Source organism: Bos indicus, chromosome 22 (genome assembly GCF_029378745.1).
Source record: "Bos indicus isolate NIAB-ARS_2022 breed Sahiwal x Tharparkar chromosome 22, NIAB-ARS_B.indTharparkar_mat_pri_1.0, whole genome shotgun sequence".
Classification (NCBI taxonomy): Eukaryota; Metazoa; Chordata; class Mammalia; order Artiodactyla; family Bovidae; genus Bos; species Bos indicus.
This window is the reverse complement of record NC_091781.1, coordinates 30,278,341-30,292,794: the sequence shown is the minus strand read 5'-3', so window position 1 is coordinate 30,292,794 and position 14,454 is coordinate 30,278,341. Positions and strand designations below refer to the sequence as shown.

General features: G+C 41.7%; 1 protein-coding gene across 22 annotated transcripts in view; it reads right to left on the bottom strand.

Annotated features, from left to right (window-relative positions):
• FOXP1 (forkhead box P1) overlaps positions 1-14,454 on the bottom strand; it is a 625,482-nt gene that overhangs the window by 293,990 nt on the left and 317,038 nt on the right. Inside the window, exon 4 of one of the 22 annotated variants that reach the window (XM_070777100.1) lies at positions 12,106-12,203. The exons of the other annotated variants lie outside the window; for them this stretch is intronic. The gene's annotated coding sequence lies outside the window, so the exon portion shown is untranslated. The remainder of the gene's footprint in view (positions 1-12,105; positions 12,204-14,454) is intronic. 22 annotated transcript variants of the gene reach the window in all.

Below are 14,454 nucleotides of genomic sequence, written 5' to 3'. Positions count from 1 at the left end.
ATCGGCATCATTTTCATTAGGCTGTCTCATGGAAAATTGCTAGCTATTTATGTATACGCTAAAATAAATTAGCCATTTCATCGAGCAGTGTGATTCTTATAAAATACATTAACACAATACTCGATTTTCCAGTTGGAGTAAATAAATAAATCAATAAATTCAATACAGTGTGATTCTTTTATTGTGGCGCTACAGTTCTCAGCATAAGTGTTTTTATTGGGTTTATTTGTTTCAATAAAAATTGAAATGGGCCACTGATCTCCACACTGGCATCTTAAAAAAAAAAAAAAAGAAAAGAAAATCTATCCAATATTTGGGAAAGTGTTGTGTGGAACACTCAAACTTATAATGGTATTCAAAAATCATTTTCATTATGATGATTAATCCACAAATCAATTTTGATGGGGAATTTCACAAAGGGAAAGGGGGAATTCTGCCAGGTGTGTGCCTCTTGTGGAACGTCTCTGCTGCAGCCCCAAGTCTGGGGCGGGGGACGGGAGGAGGTTTTTGAGAGACAGCAGTGCTTCGCTGAGCTGCGACCTTCTGCCTCCAGCATGCCTCCTCCCTGGACGGGGAGAAACGACAGCGGGACAAGTGCCAGATGGCCTCTTCTGTCACACCTTACGAAATGCCATTGATTGTGGCTCGGAGAAGGCCATTTACTGCAGCCTCTGGGGGAAAGATGGGGGTATCATGACTGCAAGAAAGAAGAGAGAGGTATGCTGATGCTGTAAATGAAATCAGGCCCTGGACCTGCAAGCAACTCTGGAAGTGACATGGAGACACCACAAGGCATGAGATTTTCCCTGAGTCACCAGCATCGTTGAAATCAAAGGGGATCACAGTTGGGGAGATGCTAGTCTTTGTCTGCCCAACATCCACGCCGCTCTTCCTCTTAACACTAGCCTGACTTTTCTTGGGAGAGACGCCCCATTCCCCACTCTCAGTCCCTGTGGTGCACAGAAGGTAGATGCATCTCCCACCTCCGGAGGGTGGAGCCAGAAACCAGGTCTGACCAATCAGCATGTTCTGCTCTGTCAGTCACACTGAGTGGCTGATGGATGGACATGTGCCAAAGGAGAACCATACTCAACTACTAGTATTCTGTAGGAAATAATATTCTATAGGAACTATTGTTCTTTTGCTAGGTTTTCCAAGGCGTTAAGGACATGGATTGGCTTGTCCCCACAAAGAGAAAGCTGGCTAAAAGGGACACAGCAATTCAGAGGTGGGCACAACAGCAGGACAGAGTCCTAACAAAGCCCAGAGGGAGCCATCCTACTTCTGAACTTGATCACATGAAAGTGAAAGTTGCCTGGTCGTGTCTGACTCTTTGCAACCCCATGGACTACAGAGTCCATGGGATTCTCCAGGTCAGAATACTGGAGTGGGTAGCTGTTCCCTTCTCTAAGGGATCTTCCCAACCCAGGGATCAAACCCAGGTCTCCCGAATTGCAAGCGGATTCTTTACCAACTGAGTCACCAGGGAACATGAATTAATGAAATTCCCAAATTTGCTCAGCTAGTTGGCTTTGGGTTATCTGCAGGTACAATACAGGAATTCAAAATATATATGCTTTCTACATGTAGTTCACCAACTCTACAATATGCCTTACCTTTTATGGGAAAGCAAGCCAACTAAAACACACACACACAAAACAGTAAGTTCCCAGAGCTAACCCTCAATCTGTACACCTCCTTCCTACATTCTATGTAACCAGGTCATCAGCTATGTTTTCTTTTCTGCTAACACTAGAAAGAGTTAGGAGAATAAATCACAACAAACAATTGGAAACAACTCAAGTTGATCTCAAAGCAATCTACACTACAGGTCTAAAGCAATCTGGTATGCAAGCTTACATAGACTTAATAAACCTTCTTCTCTAGGTCTTTGGTAGTGGTGGTGGTGGTTCAGGTCAGATGGACCAACCCATCAGTTTAGGTGAACAGCCTGTGAGCTCACACAGCAGACGGCACATCTTCTGATCAGACTCAAGGACAAGGGATGAGATGCAGTCTTTCATCCTGACAGAATTTGTGATGGGAGGCAGAGGCAGGGTACAGTGGTTCTTAGTCGTGCGTGCGTGCGTGCCTGCTCAGTCACTCAGTCGTATCTGATTCTCTGTGGTCCCATGGACTGTGTAGCCTGGCAGGCTCCTCTGTCCATGGGATTTCCCAGGGAAGAATACTGGGGTGGGTTGCCATTTCCTTCTCCAGGGGATCTTCCCAATCCAGGGATCAAACTCACATCTCCAGTATCTCCTGCACTGGTAGGTGGATTCTTTACCACTGCACTACCTGGCAAGCCCCGGTCCTTAGTCACTGATCATAAATAACGAGGGAGGAGGTCAGGAAGAATCAAGGGCTATGTGGGTCCTTGAAGACAGGCCAACACAAACTCACTAGCCCTAAAACTTTCTGAATCTCTTTGCAGCATACTATCACTAGTATAAAAATTTCTAGCAATTTGACCAGTTAGTCTTACCTTCAGCCTGTCAAAGTTTGAGTCCATTGGAGAAAAAATAAAATTACTCAAGAAGACATAAATATTCTAATAAGGCACGTGTTACTGCTAAAGTTCTTTGAATGATATCGATAGAAGGGAAGGAACAGTGACAAATACATTAATCATCCTTTAGTTATATTCCCATATTGCTTCTTTAATCGTTATAAAAACTGCCACTTATTGAGTAACTAACTGAAGTAGATGACATTGTATTTGTCATCTACTTTGGAATTCTTACAATATTTTCCCCATTTCACAGGTATGACAAACTGAGACTCGTGTTAAATAGCTTACATAAGGTCACAAAATGAGTAACAGGGAAAGTGAGATTTCAAGTCAGCTTAGTCAGCATGCAAAACCCATGCGCTGCTTTTTTCTTGTCTCCTCCTCTTTCCTCATTTCCAAGAGTTTAATTTTCACAATACCACACCATTAAACCTGAAATTCCTAATGGCTAATATCAACTCCAAGTCTAGAAGAAGAGATAACCAGTTAAAACACAATGTGCTTTAAACTGTACCACATTTTAGAAAGGAAACAGCCGTAAGTCAAGAATGATAAAATAAGAGTGGGGTCTGAGGGAATGTATTTAAATGAGGTGAACAGGATAAGTGACATTTAAGTCAAGGTAGAAGGGGCGAGGTCCAGCCTGCATGCCTGGCTTTTAGCCCTGGCTCCAGCCAAGAAGACTGGAAAACCACAGTCATGATTTCCTCCCTGGGCAGGAGTAAACCCCAGATCAGTACAACCAGCCTGTCCTGGGACTAACAACCACTGCAACACAAGAACAAAACAACAAAAAAGAAGCTACTTTATTCTTAATGTGCCAGAGACTCTATTTCTCATTAAACCCTTAAAATAACCCTAGAAGATGCATACAGTTACTATTTCCCTCTCATTGGTAAGGACAATGAGGCTCAGAGAAGTTAAGTGACCCATTCTTGGCCACACTGAAGCTAAGTGGTGGAGTACAAACGCAAACCCAGTTCTGATCAGGACACCTGATTCTTGGTACATCATATTGGTATCCACCTGCTGTCAGGAATGACTGTCAGCATGAGCCCCAGATGCTCACACTGGAGTCCTGAATCCTGATGCTGGAATGGAAGGGCAATCCGCCGAACTCAAAGACATAAAGATGTGAATGATTGGCTCCGCTCAGTTTGCAGAGCGAGGGACCTTCAGAAGCAGAGATGGCTGAGGAAGAAGAATTAACACCACGGCCCCCTTATTTTTCCAATCTCTGCTGTATTACTATTCACAAGACTCTCTGGGTAGCTATACAGCTCTTCCCTCTAATGAGGGCCATGGAACTTGGGACTAGCCTTCTCTAGAAATAAACTTGTTGATCCTGCTCTGTACCAGGACTATATCAAAACCATAGGCTACCTGAAACTTTGGTGGGGGGAATTGTTTTAAATCTCCAGATGATGAGCTTGGGGCCACAGGGGTCCACCTGCCCTGGAGAGAAGAGTCTCCCCACCTTAGCACTATTGATATTTTGGTCAAGTAAACTCTTCACTGCAGGAGTTGTCCTGTGCATTGGAGGAGTTTGGCAGAGTCCCTAGATGCCAGCAGCACCACAGCCACCACAGGTGTGACACCAAAAATATCTCCGGGTATTGCCCAATGTTCCTAGGTGGGAAAAGCTGCTCCTGGTGGAAAACTATTCATCAAGAGAAATGCTGCCCAAAAGAACTTTCTGTAATGATGGAAGGTTCTAGACCTACACTATCCAATGGAGTCACCCGAGGCAACCGAGCACTTGACATATGGCTAGTGAAATCACGGAACTACATTCTTAAATTTATGTAATTTTAATTAATTTAAATTTAAATAGCCACACACATCTAGGGGCTACTCTATCTTGGACTGTGCAATTTTAGAAGTGTCACAAATTCTCCATATTCATGAGAATCTGATCCTCAGCAGATGGGTATTTGGTTCCTAGTTCAAGATTCTATATATTAATTTTTAATTAAAAATCATATCTTCTCCTCCATGGAAATCAACAAACTCTCTCAAACTTAGCAGTTTTGGTCCTGACTTAAAAAAACAAAAAATCCATTCTTAAAAGCATTAGTCTTTTCCAATAAATAAATAAATAAATAAAAATCCATTCTTGCTGTGAATCTAAATTTATACAAATTTTTGCTTAATTTTTACATAAATTCTAATCACAATTTTGATGAGAAGTGCAGATTTAAGTGAATAATCTGAGTGAGAGATTTATGCTTGTGGATTTGAACCAAGCATACTCCTTAAGTAGCCACTTGGAAGACAATTTTTTTTTTTTTTACCGTCAGAAACATGTAACCGCTACTCTCTTCAAGACACGTTGCCTGTAAACCAGGTGTTGGGACATGCCTGCTCTCCTGGAGAAAATGCCCTCTCCACCAACTCAAATAACGCACACAATCTGGAACGAGAGTGACATTCTGAAAGATTTCTTACACAGAAACATCCCTCTACCCTATCACTCCCCTGAAAACTCCAAACTACACACATTCAGGTGGAGCTTTCCCCCGTAGCTCCAAGTGTGATGAATTTTTCAGCTTAGGGAGAAAGATTAGTATTGATGTAACAAAGTGACTGTAAAACCAGCTGTACGACATCATAAATACATCACAGCTGTCAGGATGTTTCTTTCACAATGCACAAATATAGAAGCAAAGATCACTTGGCGTGGGGCGGGGGGCCCGGGGGGAGGCGCACAGGGCGTTAGTCATTCCCAAACCTGAGTGCAGGGTGCGAAACATCCAGAACTATGGCTGTGAACAGAAAGCTGAGCCATCTACGAAATATTTTCTTGGGTGATAAACAGAGAGCTTGAGATGGGATAAAGCCTGATGACGAAGAAAGTAAACACAGTGTGTTTGAAATACCCACCATCTCTTGATACAAAGCAATTTCAGCTTTAGCAATATTGTGAGAATCCAAAAATGCATTGTCATTCTTAGTAATACTGAGAACAATAAAATCCATATCCTAAGCTGGGCACAGCCTAGATTTTAGGTTGACCTTCGGTGGTCAGGTATGAAGTGTTACTCCATATACAGACAGCTCTGGGTAGCTACTCAACATCATTGTAACTTCTTCCCACCCTCCCACTACTCTTCAAGCTGAAAAAAATGAGATATCTCCTTCCCAGATTTTTCTGCACCTAGGGACAGACATCTAACTTAATTCCGGCCAAAAAATATGAAGGGGGGGGTGTGTGAAATATTTTTCTCCGCTTTGATTAGAAGAAAGGAACAAATCTCTCTCTTTGGTTGTCCTCTTACCCACTTAGTGCTTTACAAGTAAATATGTACAAAGGTGATGCCTGGAGCTTTAGCAGCCATCCTGTAGCCATGAGGGGAAAGTTAAAAGAATCACCAATATGCCAACCCAGCAATCAGATATTACTGAAGTAAGGAACCAATCTTTGGAAGGCCTACTTACAGATTTCTGAGCAAGTAAATCATAAATAGCCTTGTCTTTCAGCCACTGCTAATGAGGTTTCCTATCATTAGTAGGTGAAAACATGCTTATCAGTATATCCTAAATCCCAGGAATGACAGACAGAAATCCCTTCCTTGAGGAAACTGGACTAACCAAGTATAATTAGTGATCTTCCCTGGAACCTAAGATGGTTCCCCATTTCACCGGAGACCTTGTCACTAGAGAGTATGATTCTTAGTCTTTAGAAGATCTCAAACAGAAACACCACCACTTCATATCTACTTGCATGCCAACTCCTCACAAAGCTTTGACTCAAGTGATTTACTACCCTCACCCTCTCTCTACATGGGAGGTACAAGGATCATCCCAACTTCTGAGTGGAAGAAGGAGTAGAGAGAGGAGAAACAAAATGTCCGAGGCCAATAGATTTACAGAAAACTTGGTCACACGGTAGGAAAATGATTACGCATGGCCCCAACTGCAAAATGTGGACAGCCCCACCCACTGATCATTTTTTGTCCTAAGACATAACAGCATCGTCTGAGCTTAGAGCACAGGCCACACATGGTCATTTGTGCTGTGCCTGGATAAGCAGATGCTTCAGCTGTAACTGTTTCTTCAGCTCAAGATGTCAAGGACAACGGATGTTCCCTGAGAGCAAGAACACTAAAGACACCCTCATGAGCAGGCACAGATGTCACTTCGGTGTTGGCTGTCACCGTGTCCTGGAGGGAAAAGGTCGGGCCTGTGACACAGTGTGGGGACAGGGCCTGGCTAGGTGGCCTGCAGCTTGGGGAATTTAGAGACATCGGACAGTCTACTTGGCTTTGAAATTCTTGGCTCTGTGATCTTGAGTTAACTAGCTTGACATCTCTGAACCTCAGGTTTCCCATCTCTAATACAGAAATAATAAAAGTAGACAAACTTTCTGTGTTGCAAAAGTTACATGTAAATGATACATGCCAAAGTTCTCACCTGGTACACAGTACATGCTCAGAAATTAGTTATCCTCAGTGTAATCATCATCAGTACCGAATGATAATGAATTGCAAAATTACCACAGAGGGACTAGCACGTGAACGTGCATGCTAAGTCATTCAGTCGCGTCTGACTCTTTGTGATCTCATGGACTGTAGCCTGCCAGGTTCCACTGTCCATGGCATTTTCCAGGCAAGAATACTGGAGTAGGTTGCCATATACTCCTCCAGGGAATCTTCTTAACCCAGTGACTGAACTCATGTCTCTTGCGCCTCTTGCATTGGCAGGTGGGTTTATACCACTACCGCCACCTGGGAAGCCCAGAAGGGACTAGCATAGTGTTTAACACATGCTAGATGTTCAATGAATGCTCCTTCCCTGGTTTTCCACCCCTCTTTCCTCCACACGTCACTCATAGGTTTAGTTCTAATGTGAGGTATCTATCACGATTTTTAAAACTACTAAGGAATACATCCCACTAAAATGGTCTTGGCCTTGACGTTATGCTGGATACAAAGATAAAACATCAACTGACATAAGCTTTGTATGTAGCAAATATGCTAAACAAAGACTATATGTGTCTACTTAAAAATACAATTAAATACGTCATATTGACATTTAATTTTTTCCTATATTATACATGTAAGAATTCCCCTTCTATTTACTGAATTTCTGTGTATTGAGAATGGATGTAATTTTAATTAAAAAAAGAAAACATTCGTTCCTAGTTCAAATTTCTTGCTATAAACATGGACTCCTTAAATAATCTGGAGGAAAAGATAGTATTTTTTTTTAAAGACAAAAAAGATTAAAAATGCCTACTTTCTACCCTCTTGGTTTTCTAATAGATGATCATTTGCCAGGACCATAAATGGCAACAAATCTGTAAGAAATTAAGGAAAAAACAAACAATTTCTAAACATTTAACTAACCTTATCCCCTTGCCCTTAATAAGTTACTGTTCCCTGTTTTTCCTGCTTCCAGACTTTCTCTTCTCAACCAGAAATACATTCTTCCCCTTGGCTTCAACCATACACTTCTTGCCCTATAGTATCTCAGGGGACATGTTTAAGTCCTTTGTGGTGTGAATCAAATCTACAGATGGGACGGGAATGCAGAAATAAATAACCCACTAAGAGTCATGACCACTGGACTGACCTTATGCATGGAGGTTTTGTGGACTGGCGTTTGCTAAAAGTTTCTCCTTTTTGGTTGGCTGGCCTCAGAGAGCCCTGTGAATGCCAGGACTTAGGATAAGCAATGACATACTTAACTGTTACATATTAATGTTCATGATAACGCAATCTTTCATTTGGGTGATTTAAAAGTCCCTCTAGTCTGACTTACAGTTAGATATACACTGAATGCTTCATCAATCATAACCATTTTTATTCTCAATCTTGTGCAAAAATACCAGAGAAAGTGAATCTCAACTACACACTGAAGAGGGTTTTTCTATTAGCCCTGAAAAATTTCTCTCTTGTCATTTATACACTGGATTCCCACAGTTTCTGCAGCAATCTCTTCACCTGCATCTCTCACGACAGCAGATCTTATCTGCAGAGGTGAAAGGAAAGCCATGTTCCTCTCTCCTCTCTAGGAGCAAATCTGCCATATCTTAGAGAAGAAAGCATTCCTCACTTTTGAACTAGACAAAATGCCCAGCACCTCGACATGTGAAACGCTTGTGAACAAGCAGCTTGAGAAGGTCACAGCAACTTGGACTGAACTTAAAAGGGGGATTTAGAACTCACTCACCCCAAGAACCAGTGAGCTTACTCCCATCAAGCAGTGAGTCAAGGATCACACCTACCCCTAATAAAGGCACTTGAAAGCAAGTACATCCCCTTTCCATTCATGTAAGGGCTTGTCACAGTTTCATGGCCAAAATCTTCCCACAATTAACCTTGGACCTACAGACCATAAGGCAAATCAAAACGAAGGCAGTGATGAAACCAGGCACCTTCCAGCTTGGCCTGATTCTACCACAACTGCATTTATCTTCTAAATTAGAAACACAAGACTTTTTTTAGGGAAGTACATAATGGCTTCTTACCAATCCTGCATGATTCTCACATGCAATACACAAATAAATGCAACCACACACACACATACCAATCTGTTACCCCCAAATTCTCTGCATGGGGTAGAAATTAAGCCTATCCCTCTAAAATCATTTTTTTTAGTCTAACGTATATTCAATATTTATTTTCTGATTTTATGACCTTTCTTTTATTCTCAAATGGTCCCATCTTAACAATCTCCTTTTAGACTAATAAATTTATGTTTTTATTCCCAGGTCATTTATAGGTTGATCTCTTGAGGCAAGGAAACATTAAATTATTGGAACTCAGTCTAGAGATGTTTCCAGGGTAAAGGTTTTCTGTTTATTAGCAGAAGTAATGCACTTGACTAATTTGACTTGTAAGTCTGATAAAATCTCCCTGGAAAAAAGTGATTGTATTATGATGAATAATCCTTTGAGGTGAAAAATGAGAAACATCCACATTGGGTTTTATTATATATTAATTTTAACAGGGTCTGAAAAGAAACTCAAGTAAGCCATCTTTTAGACGCTAGAAAATGGCAAACTTCCGCGCAAACTACATGCAAGAAGTAATTAAAGTAAATGAACATGAAATTAAACAGCACCCCCATAAAGTAGGATATAAAAGAAAAGATTATTAGAAAAAAAAAAAGATTGTCTTCCTGCTCTATATTAATGTCATGAACTGTGCATTTATTCTATTTCTCTTTTATTATTTGATGATGGGTTTTTAGAGCTTGGGTTTTCTTAGAACTTTGCTGGAGAAAAGTCTTCAGTAGTAAGCTAGCCAGAGGTCTGGGTATATTATTCCATCCTTCCCAAGGACTTAACTACTAGATGAGCCGTACAAGATAAAGGTAGGTTCATCAAACTTCCTGTGATGTAACGCTGGAAGGTTTCCCGACCCCATCAATGACAGACTCAAAATCCTGGTTAGAAAGGAGGTCCTAAAGCTACAAAAAGCAAGACTGCACAACAAAACTCTCTCCAACTCTTCAACAAACCCTCCTATTCAGGTAGAATCCAGGGACAGCTGGTACTTGTTGAATTTGGGGAGCTATCCAGAATCCATTTGTACTTCAATTTCTTTTTGGGGAATTACCCTTCCCCACCCTTGTTGCAAGCAAGGTGGAATTCCTCAGTCAGGTCCCCTGACTTCTCATAGCCATGGGGAGTTAACACAAACTAGGACAATTGATTTGTCTCAGTAGACTGATGTATGGACAGAAAAATGTTTGGGGAGCACTGATCTCAGCAGTGACATTCAAACTGCCTGTATGTGGGAACTATTCCCTATCCTTTCTCAATCTTCTGTCCACTCTGTGACCTTCTGTGTACTCCTCCAATAAACCTTTTCCCTTTAAGCTGGTCAGAGATCAACTCTGTTGCTTATAACCAAAGAATTCAGCCAATATGTTGGGGGAGATCCTTGCTTGACACTGGCTCAAAAAGAAAGCTGAGCTAAATGAATCCACACTTAGCATAAGGGACAAGATGTGATACTGTGCTCCTATGTTATTTATGGCTGCTCTTAAATTCAAGGTAAAACTGTAACCAAAGGTTGTTTAAAAAAACAAAAAAAGACTAGCATTCAAATCTGCAAATCAAGAAATTTCTTTCCAGTTTTTTGTAGCAGTTTTAGAGATTCAAAAATCTACAAAATGAGTTGAAAGAGAAAGTTTCTAGATGTAGAAAGATGAAGCCATTGGGCCACATGCATATCCAGTGAGGGGACTGGCTTCTTCATCTGGACTTCCAGAAGCCACCACAAACCCTATTTGTATTTGGGTGTTTCTCAGGTGTCATGGTGAAAAGGACACGGACTTTGGAACCAGGCAGCCCTGGGTGCAAATGCTTGTCCATTCCCTTAGCAATTCTGTGACTCTGAGCAAATTATTGATATAGCATCTTGCTGGACTTCTGTTCTCCAATCTACAAAATGGACAGTGGCCCTGTTTGTAACTCTTAACTAGTCGGCAAGTGCAAAAGCGACCTCAAACACAAAACTCTAGTAATCAGGATGCAAAGTAAGCCCTCAACAAAATGGTAATAATGATAACTGTGCCCGAGTTGATCTATGGAGCACCTACTCTGTATCTCACGTGCTCTGGGGCACACAAAAATAAAGTTACATAGGTTCTTACCTTCAGGCAAGAATTTGTGGCTTTCAAATTTGAAAAGAATGCACTAAACTACAGAGCAGACTTGAACAAAGGTTATAATGAAATACAAACACACACTTGTGGGAGCCCAGACAAAGGAGTGAGTCACATAGGCTGGGTTCAATTGAAAAAGGCTTCACAGAAGTGATATCTGAGCCAAGCCTTGAAGGATGAGTAGGATGTTAATAGGCAGGGGGAGGTGGGAGTGGGAAGAGGAGGACTGGCATCCAAAGCCAAAGGAAGCAATAACATGAGCTGCACAAGTTCAAGAGCAGGGCAACAACAGGGCAGAAGAAATGGGTTGATGTAAGCTCCACAGGGCCAGGGACCAAGCTGGAGTCTATCACTCCGAGAAGAGGGCCAGTCCCACCAGAGGCACCTAGTTATTCCACAAGGCCCTGGGAAGAGGAACAGACAACAGACAGATGGGGCCAAGGCACAGAGCCTTGACGGCCACACTAAGGAGCCAAGTCTCCATCCTACAGTTCAGGAGGCAATGACAAGACAGAAAATAAGAGAGAGACTTCAGAGGTTAAAGAAACAGGGCTTCACTGCAAGCATGTGAGGGTGGGGACATGAGAAAAGAGGGGAGTTGTTATTAGATTTTAAGTCTGGGAACTCATTTATTAAACTGAAATGATTCTGGGTCCAGAACTATTACTGACCATATCAGCAAAGTAGAGTTTGACCACAGAGAAACCTTTCCATCAAGAACCCTAAGAATGGCATGATCTGCCACCAGACAGAATGAGCACATCATCCAAAGCCTGTCAGTGAAAATCAGGAGCTCAGCCTTAAAGCATGACTGTGTGATCCCATGCAAGTTACTTCACCTCTCTGTGTCTTTTGTTTTACTATCTATAAAACAGGGTCAACAGCAACACATCTTTATAAGGACTAAGAGAGAAGACAGACATCATGGATCCAGAATGGCTCCTGGCACAGGCAACGTGCTCCATAAATGTTACCTGCTTTTTTCCGATGGTTTTCCTTATGGTTGTCTACCAAGAATGAGGAAGAACAGGTCCCAGGCTCCCAAATGACTGTTTCCAACTCTAGGATCCAACTGTTGAAAGAAAAGTGACTTCTTTGGCATTGGTGAGTCCAGTCAACTCCCAACTTTGTGCAGATAGAATAGATGCTTTGTGAAGGGGCCCATGGTAAGAAAAACTAACACAAATAGGTTTACGGTCAAACAAAAGTGGCCACATACCAACAAAATGTCTATACACAAGACAGCGTCTTGTCACTGAGCGCTGCATGTGAATCCACAGACACCATGGGCAGTGTCTCCCAGGAGGACTTGACCTGAGAGTCATGTCCAAGTCCTTTAAGAAAAGGGAGCCTACACTGTCCGCTTCCCAAGAAAGCAAACGTGGGGGCTGTGGCGGGGAGAGCCCTGCTAGAGGCTCCAGAAGCCACCCCGTTCGGGAGGGAAGGTGGAGGACAAGGTGAGGAAGGGACAGCAGGGGACTAGCCACGGATATTTTCTAAAACTCAAGTCAAAGGGAAGAGATGAATGAGGGAATGGGCTGTCAAGCCAGGTTGATTGTTCTTGTTTTCATCAGAGGGCTTCGTGGCTGTTTTATCAAAAAATATTAACATAATGGTCAATTTCTGTCAATTCCTCTCCATGTCTGTGTTTTACCCTTTGGGATAGAAGTTCACTAAGCTTTCATATGTTACTAAATACTGAGTGCAAAGTTAACTTAGTTATTTCTGCATCATATTTGGACTATATTTTTAACTCACGATTTAGGGTGAAAATAAGATTGAAACTCAACAGAAAATAAATAGTAAGAAAGGGATTCCCCAGGTGGCTCACTGGTAAAGAATCTGCCTGCTAGTGCAGGCGGCATGGGTTCCATCCCTGGATGGGGAAGATCCCCTGGAGAAGGAAATGACATCCCACTCCAGAATTCTTGCCTGGGAAATCCCATGGACAGAGGAGCCTGGAAGGCGACAGTCTATGCAGTTGCAAAAGAATCGGACACAACTGAACAACTAAACCACAACAAGGCAACAGTCATTAAAAAGGTGACCCTGGTTTTGGGTATGACCTGTATGGGTGGTTACAAAAAATGAAAAAAGTCTCAAGGCTCAAATGTACAATTCAGTTGATTTTCATTTTTCCCACGCTGAAAATATAAGCAAGAATGCACCTACAATATAGGAAGGTGACACAGGTTAGATTCACTGGGTCTCATTAAATTTAAAATGAGATCTGCCCCACCCAGGGCAGAAACCGATCACAGAGAACGAGTGAAATGGGCAGATGAAGCACACTGGAGATGGCGCGCTGGAGGTGCAGCAACGTCACCATTTTCAGGTGGCCGTCAAACTGCCAGAGGTCCGAGAGGACCTTGAAAAGGATCCGGGGCCAGCAGTCGTCCACTTTCTTATTTATTAAACAGCAGAGATAACCAGAAAGGTGAGGTAAAACCTGAATTAGAATTTAGATATATTACCTCTCTGTAATCATGAGGTTTCAACTCTACACCATCTAAGTGCAAATTGCTTATAAAGTTTGGAATGTGTTAAACCATTAACTGCATTTCTTTCTTTTGGCTATCTTTTTAGACTAAGCAGGAGTTCCCTGAGCACATTAAGGTAAAACAGAAAGAGCCCCTGATAATACAGTTCAAGATAAGACGGGTGTTACACAACGTATCATTTACACCTTTTAAAGTAATGTAGGGCCCTTGTGAAAAACCTTATGACTCAAAACGCGCAATTCAGTTGATTCTGTATCCTATACTTAATAAATCTATATAAATAATGCTACTTTTTATAAATTATCACCAAGTTTCAACACAATATAAAACACACTATCAAAAGAAAACCTTAGGTTATTTTTTTTCCAACTTTAGCTTCCAGTTCTGCAATTTGCAACTAAGACCAATTCTTATAGTTTCACACATTTAAGTAAGAAAACATCAAATTGAGCAAAAGGCTGAAGCCCAGGAAAAAGATTTTTCCTTCTGAAAGAAATGGACCCAAGTAATACAACAAAATCTACAGTTGCTAAGGTTTGGTATGATGCTATGATTGACAGGATATTTTTTTCCACTCCTTAGGTATCAACATCTACATACCCACAGTACAAGAAACACAGACTAGCAAGACAGATTATCATGCTCTGTAGACTAAAGCTGTGTTTCTGAGAACTCATCTACGACGACTATAAAAATATTCACAGACTTCAAAATAACTATGTCTCTTGGCCTGATATTCAGCCCAGGCAAGAAAGACCACTGTAGTTACCAAGGGGAGGCAGGCACAAAGATGCTGTGAACTACCTTCATCTGGATCATCAC